Consider the following 7,916-nt stretch of genomic DNA (forward strand, 5'->3'; position numbering starts at 1 on the left):
TGTAATAATTCTGTAGTATATTACTTGTGTGGTGTAGAGGATAATTATTTATGTAGAGATATTGCTTAGGACTTAAAAGTTGTAAGATGATGTCATGGGGTAGGACTAGATAAGTCTAACTTCTTCCTACTTCGTTCAAGCATGTACTAGGTATAAGTAAATTGATATTGGATTATTATTGTTGGATATGTGTGAAATTACATGTGTTGACATATCAACTGTTTTACATGCTTGAAGGAATAAATCAAATCAAATGAAATCAATCAAATCATATGTTAGAGCAAGTAAATGTACACTTTAATCCATACATTACACTTTGCTGGTGTTTTCTTTTGGCTTTGGAAAGGCCGCAAAGAAAAAACGATACTACCACACATCATTTCAGCATGTCAAAGTCAAGTCAAGTCAAGGTCAAAGTGTTTATTTGTCATATGCAGAGTTAGGAAATGTGTTTCCCTGTACAATGAAATTCTTACTTTGCTGTCCACATGAATGCCACACAATACAAAAGAAATATAAAGTAGATGAATAAGTAACACAAAATCTAAGGCACTTTAAGCAGCAAATGCAGATATATAATAAAAATATATAAGAATATAATAGGAGAATGTATGCTACATGGGAGCAGGAAAAGGGCAAAAACAAGAAATCAACAACAGAGAAAAAGGTATGAATGACATGAAATGATAAAGCGCAGCGGGAATAACATAAAATCCGGTCGTAAAGAATAACAAGCCATTGAGAAATAAACACCAAAGATGAACAGCAAGAGATGTCACTAGTGAGAATGCCCAGCTGGATGGCCTGATCAACCTGACATGTCTTAGATTTTGGAACAGTGCGATATTTGACACAACTGCTGCATGATGACTAAACACGTAGAAGCAGTGTGCTTTATCTTTGATTAATACAGTTTTTGCATCAGTGCATATAATAAATGTGAAATTACAGCAGTTGTTGTAGCAGCTGGAAATTCAATTCATGATTACAGAACAAGTAGCTGGGGTGTTATTAAAGTAAACCAGAAGCTTGTGGTGAATTCAGTTTGAAGATATTATCAAAGGGTTCCAATTCATCTATTATGCCTTTTAGTACAGAGTAAAACAGGGTTGCAAACTTAGTGTGAGAAACCCAGGGCACTTGGTATTTATTTGTTGGATAAATCTTTCTATTTGTCATGATTTGTGCATGCATTTTTGTTGAGGTTAGGAAGGCCAGGCATTCTGCATTTAGTGGGTCATGAATGTTTTTGTGCATGTACAGTAAAACATCCTTTTTTATCCTCTAGTGAAGGAGCTCTTTGCCCTATTCTTCTTCTGCTGTTGTGCATTAGAAATGCTCTCATCACAATTCTGTTTTAATTAGCCCCTAAGATCTACTTAATATCACTGGATTGACTTTTAAAACTAAAGAAACAGAAGAAAAATGTTTTCATGTTGTAGCAGGTGTATTTTATGGATAAAAAAGTAGACCACCCTGCTGTATGGACTATAAAATTCATTAATCTTACTAAACCACAGTCAGGTGCAGGATCTGACATTAGACAAGCACAAGTTACATTTATATCACAGTCATTACTTTTTTCACTAGCTTTTTTACCTTTTCAATGTTTGTGGATGATTTACACTAAGCTTTATGTACTGCCATAGTTTGTCTCCTTAACAGCATTAATGTTGATATTTTATAAAGTTTGTCATGTGTTAAGACTAACAATAGTAAAATGTAGCGAGAATAGTGACTGTAGTAATTATGTGTAGATATTTTAGATGACTTCCAGTCCTGTTTTTGACAACCAACTAGCAGACTGATCTGAATCCATCATTCCTCAAACCATTAATCCAGTTATGCTTTCATGTTTTTCGTAACTCTTTCCAGGTCAGACATAGCAACAGGGCAACCAGAGTGGCCCAGATGTGGATTCAGCCTTGCAGCCCTTTTCAAAGTAACAAATGACCTCAATATTACAGCAGATGCAGGAGAATAGTTTCATCTGAGTGCTATTGGACCTTAGTGGCTCATTTAACACTGTTCATCATGCAGTTGTAATTCACCGCCTCTAACAGTGGGTTAATGTCTCTGGGTTTCTACTGTCCTGGCTCAAACTCTAATTTTATTATAGAATGTATATTCTGCTAATACATAATGAAATTTCATATTAGTCAACATGGCAGTGTTAGGAGCCGTTCGCACCAGTCAGTGTGAGAACGAGGAAAGAGGCGGACCCAGGTAGCCAACTTCGGTGCAAGCAATGATTTATTATATACAGTGAACACAGTAGTGACAATACTCAGAGGGAAATAGTGCGTAGTCCTGTAGACGAGTAGTAGCCGGGTGTTTTACCAACCGCAGGAGGTGAGGAGATGGAGAGCTGGGCCGAGCTGCGTAGGCTGGTCACTCCTGGGCTGGTCGGTGGTGATGGTGGCTACTGAAGGTAGAGACAGAGAGATGGAGGCAATAGTGGAAAAAGATAGGCGACTGTGCATTGACCTGCCTGGGAGGAGAGAGTGGAGCCACGGTCTGGAGGAACAGTCCTTCGGGGAAACACAAAACGGTAGCTGGCTAGGGGATAAATACATACAAAAACAATGACAATGCACGGAGTAAGGTTGGCCTAGTGACTAGAAAGAACTGGCAAGTGACTGAGGAGTGAAACCGGGTATATAGTGAGTGACCTAATCAAGTGCAGCTGGTGATAAGTGAGAAACAGGTGAACGTGATAAGAGTAATGGGGCAAGAGACAGTAGGAAAGGTGAGGGAGGCAGAGCGGCCGAGCAAACCTGACAGGCAGGGGGTCCCTAATGGCTGTATTTTAGGTTTGCTCTGTGAAGGCAAAACATGCACTTTTGGGGTGACCTACTGTAAGGAAATGATTTTCTTAGGATTATATCTAAACACACATAAGTCCAATTTGACAGGTACTTTAAAAGTAAGTTTTGGGTCAAGGGCTAGTCACTAAAGCAGGTTCTGACATGTATATGTCAATAGATAAAATACTTGAAAATGCATTTGGCAGTACAGGGCCTCTAGGAGCTATCATGCACATAGCACGTTTTATATATCTCCAGCTCTTGGTGGTCTCTTCAAGTTTTTATACTTCACAAAACAAGAGAGGGTCACTGATGCCTTTCTTCTCTTCTCCTTCTAGTCTTACCTCAGTCAAAAGTCACTCTCATGCCTGGAGCCATTTCTCAATGAATCAGCTAGGATTTGAACTGGTGCCAAAGTTAGAGAGTCCATGTATCTCTAGATTTAGCATCCTGCCATCGGATGCAAGCACTTAATGTATATTTACAGTACATTTGGTCTGATGCCCAGATATATGAAGACCTCTTTGATTGTTATATGTCAGTGATGAGGTCAAGACCCTCGGGCAGGATCTTACTGACTGACCCTCAGTCCAAAGCTCAAATTTTGAAGGCAGCAGAAGTTAGATGTGCAAATTTATGTTTGATGCTATTGTTTTAATCCTGCTGATTTCTATCTCTGTGCTGTTTTATACAGTCTAATATCTTATTGTATTTTACAAATTACTTTATTACTTGGACTATTTTTTCTTGTTGCTTTAATGTCCTCATTATGCTTTTTTTAAGTTTATTTTTGACGTATTTTCTTACTTTAGGATTCTGTTTTTAGTATTACAGCATATAACAGCAAAAATAAACATCATCAGAGAAGTGATAGGGTAAAAATAATGTTATGTGATGATCAGTGGTGTACAGTAAGTGTAAAAAAGTAGACTTTTCACATTTTTCACTCTATTGCAAAACATTCAAATGCCTAGTAGCAAATATAAAGGCTCTGGATCATTAACCTTATTGGCCACACCTGAGTGCCATGATGTCATGGGAAAAGTGTTCCTCCGTCCATTTTTCCAACACAGCGCCAAATACAGCAGAGCTGTTTGTCTGTTATACATGCATACTGTATGTTCCAGCCTGATATAGCATCATTATTACAATTACTAGCTGCAGCTGTAGTTAGTAGTATTAGTAGTGATGCAAACAGGAAATGTTAGCTTGCTGCACACTAGCACAACCCTTTGCAGACAGCCTTTTATTATTATGCACTAAAAACAAGTAGGCTAATAGGTACTGTGGTATTTTATGTGAGGGCAGAGCAGTGCTGGTCTGCTGGGACAACATGCAAAATTCCAGGGTGCTGTCCCAGTTACTGAACCCTGGACGGAGCTGGAAGTGTTTTCCTGTTGTACCAGATTCATGTGTATTGCCATTGCGCTGTCCAAGGTTCTGAACTGATTCTTCTGGCTCATTATTAACATCTGAAATTTTCCAATAAAACAAGTCACATTTTGATTAGTTATTCACTTTTCTAAAAAGCTACAACACTAATATCCCAGACGTAGCTTCAGGACAAGGAAAGCTGAAGCCTAAACATCCCTAGATGGTCAGTTGTCACACTGTAAATCAGCCCAACACTGTGACCACTGACAGTCTTATATAGGCTAGATGGTTGTGGTTATGATTGTGCAAAAAATTCGTTTTGAAAAATCTAAATCCCTGCCATCTAGTGGGCTCTCACTGAGCATGGGATCTGTAGAGTACTTCCTGTGCACCCTGTCCAGGCACAAACTGTGGAAATTTACTGCAAAGAGCATATAAAGGCTTGAATAAGGAATAAAGAGTTTTCAGTTTTGGTAATTTGCCCAGAGGAACAATTTCTCAGGTTTCTTTCCAAATAGAATGATTTCTTCCCCCCACTGTGCAGAGTATTGTGTTGAAGGCGGGTCAGCGCGTCAGGGTGGGAGAAATCCTGGGGCCCATCATCAGTTGCGCTGAGTGAGCCGAGCTGAGAGGTGCGCGTTCACTGAGCCGGCGGAAGGAAGACCGCTGCCTTCCCATCCACCGCGCCTTGCGTATAATAACCTCCTCATCATCAGCATCATCATCTCACCGCCCCGGAGAGGCTATAATTCAAAATACTATGGTTTCTGGGTGGAATTTTGATGTGGATTATTATAATTTGCTTATAATTTATACATAAGATTTTCCCGTTCGGAATCGTCTGTCTGCACGAAAAGGTAGGAGCAGATTAAAACTGAGCTGTTCGTGATTTTTTAAAAATCTAGTCCAACATGTATTAGGTATACCGAGGAGGTGTTTATTTTGAGGGATTCTGAAGTTCTGCTGCAAGAATTTACATTGACCGTGAATTTTACTTGGAATTGCCGAGTTTGGGCAGAGATGGGGGTTTAAGCGCTCTGGGATGTTTTGGATGTTTAGTTTAAAAGCTCTCACTCGCAGTTTAACCACAGAGGAACGGGTGATTTGTGGGGAAAGTACCTCTCAAGCGATCAAACTGACATATCAAAGCCGAATTAGTGATATTTGTGGTGAAGGAGTGATGCGCGTTGAGACGGAAAGTTTCATCTTACGGATCCGCGTCTCGTAGTGGGGTCGGCTCCGTGTAATATGCCCAAAGCATGCACGAGAAGTGGCAGGAGTGTTAATGATTTACAAATGATTTTCAAAGAATGCAAGCTCTACTCTTGTTCATATTTCACTTAATAATTTGTCAAACAAGGCGTAAACCTTTGAGTAGCAGCCAGACTGCCACCGTGCGAAAAGCAGAGGGAAACCTGGAGCGTTGCTGTTTTATTCATCGGTGCACGACTCCGAGGCAGTTTTATGCGTTTTACTTTCAGCTGAAGATTTCAAATATTCAGTAAACAGATAGAAATTCCTCTTGTTGTCTATAAGAATGCTACTAATTCCAATGAATTTGTGTATGGGATTGGGAAAATCCAACTGGACTTGCAATAGAAACAGTATAGAATCACTATAATTTATTATTTCTGCAAAATTGTATGGACTCATCAGCACCTTTTGGGGCCAGGGATTGTTCACCATTATAATTTAGCCTATAGCCTACAATATTTAATGTAGACTTATATAGAATTACATCATGTTGCTGATATATTTGTGTGCTATTTTCTAATATCACATAGTACATGGTTAAAAACAAGACTATTTTGTAGCAATAACATCTAGACTTCTGCAGGGATGTTCACTGGGTAACAGACAGAAGGAACCATTGCAATGTGTCCATTAATTCCATGATAATAAAGAACCTGGATGTGCCAAATTGTGGCACTGAGATGAAGTTAAACCTATTTTTCACTGTCCTGGGAAACAAGGAAGATTTACATGATTAATGATTTATAGATACAATTACCTGTGATCAATACACACATACAAGTACATTTCTCACTGTCTAGTGAATGGCAATGTTGAAAGGATCAGTTACCCACTTTTTGCTGGCGACCTCTTGGTGCCCCTTGTGTGTTGTGACTGATATCGGATTAATTCGTTCCTCCAGGCTGAAGTTTTTGATAGACAAGGAGCATAGCGGGGGATAGAGGGATCTCCAGTGCGAAATGAGGGCTATATTTCAAAACATGTCAATAATTTGGCTGCACCTATGCTGGATGCATAATGCATCATTTATAGCCAGTCAGTGACGGTACCCGAAGCAGGTCATCTCATACTCTGCTCTATTCAATAATTCAACGTGTATATATCACGAAAAATATGTGCTTATTGTGGCATACATATACAGTAGTTCACATGAGCTGGCTAACATTACTGCTCAAGGTCGGCAACGTCAAAGTACATTTTGGAATGTGTTTATGTTAGTTAAACAAATGTAACCCCCTTCTTTAAGTAGCCAAAATAGCTTCTTAATTTGCATTTTTGCCACCCCCAGAGTGAGAAATGCTAAGTATGCTGTCTGGTGTGTTGTTTGCTGAAGGGCATATTTCATAACATGCCTGAGAGGAGTATGAAATTTGACTTGCCACCACATTAACCTCTTTTACAGCAGCTTAGCCCACAGGCTAGCAAGTGGACAGTTCTGACATCAGTTTAGGTAGTGAACTTTTTATAGGCTATAGCTGATGGGCCATTCAGTGTGTCAAAAGTAACTGAATATGAACTAGTATTGCAGTCAATTTTATAATGTTGCATTTTGTTTTAGATGTGAGTGATGTTATTGTGAAAAAAAAATTCTTACTCTGGAGGAAAGAAATGTCCATTGGTGCTTTAGTTAACTGACAGACAACATGTTAGCATTGTTAGTATTGTCTGTATGGCTCACAGGGACACCTGATGCCTCAGTTAGGCAATACACACAATAAGTCATGTTAATTGAATAGAGGCTAAGGTCAGCCTTCATAGGAGACTGGCATCTCAGGTTTCATGGGCATATCCAGCTTGTCTTTGTGAAGGGACACACACAGCACATCCTCTCAGTGGTTGCTGGTTTGGATTGACACAGCTGTGTTCAGGGTTGTTTTCACCACACAGAAACTTTTAACCCCTCTGCTGTCTCACCGGGAACTTTTAAGAGAAAGACAATGATCCAGTAGGCAACTCAGTGTTGTGGCAGACATACAGTACACACAAGCTCACTCCTGCAAAGAGATACACATGCGTACACACACAATGCATTAGCATAGGTATCAGTTACTAGAATTCAATAACTCGCCTGCTGCAGCGAGATTAACTATTCAGAGCAGGTGGTTAAAGGGCCTATTGAGTTGCATGGTTCTGTGCTACTGACATGATTGGACAATGCATTTGTCTGGTGGACAACCCACTGCCAAAACAATTGCAAGGGCAAAGGGCTGGAAGAGTACACACACATATAAGGTTTCACCATGTGAATAATTTCTAGCTTTGCTGAGTAAATTTAAACAGAACTGAATGAATAAAAGCAAAGGCTGGTGAGCTAGTTAATATATATATATATACTGTATATTTATTTCTTTCCATGAATACATATTCAAATTATTTCCATCACTGAAACTGAGATGACACTGATGTGGAATATTAACTAGCTCACCAGCCTTTGCTTTTATTCATTCAGTTCTGTTTAAATTTACTCAGCAAAGCTATATA

The 7,916-nt window shown here is 39.4% G+C and overlaps 1 protein-coding gene across 16 annotated transcripts in view; it reads left to right on the top strand.

The window, feature by feature from the left end:
• The window catches only part of nrxn3b (neurexin 3b), a 444,405-nt gene that overhangs the window by 129,569 nt on the left and 306,920 nt on the right, over positions 1 to 7,916 (top strand). For 14 of the 16 annotated variants that reach the window (XM_020618120.1, XM_020618130.1, XM_020618128.1 and 11 more), the window contains exon 1: positions 4,809 to 5,038. The exons of the other annotated variants lie outside the window; for them this stretch is intronic. The gene's annotated coding sequence lies outside the window, so the exon portion shown is untranslated. Of the gene's footprint in view, positions 1 to 4,808; positions 5,039 to 7,916 lie in introns of those variants that run through there. 16 annotated transcript variants of the gene reach the window in all.

This window comes from Monopterus albus, unplaced genomic scaffold, assembly GCF_001952655.1.
Source record: "Monopterus albus unplaced genomic scaffold, M_albus_1.0 scaffold201.1, whole genome shotgun sequence".
Lineage (NCBI taxonomy): Eukaryota > Metazoa > Chordata > Actinopteri > Synbranchiformes > Synbranchidae > Monopterus > Monopterus albus.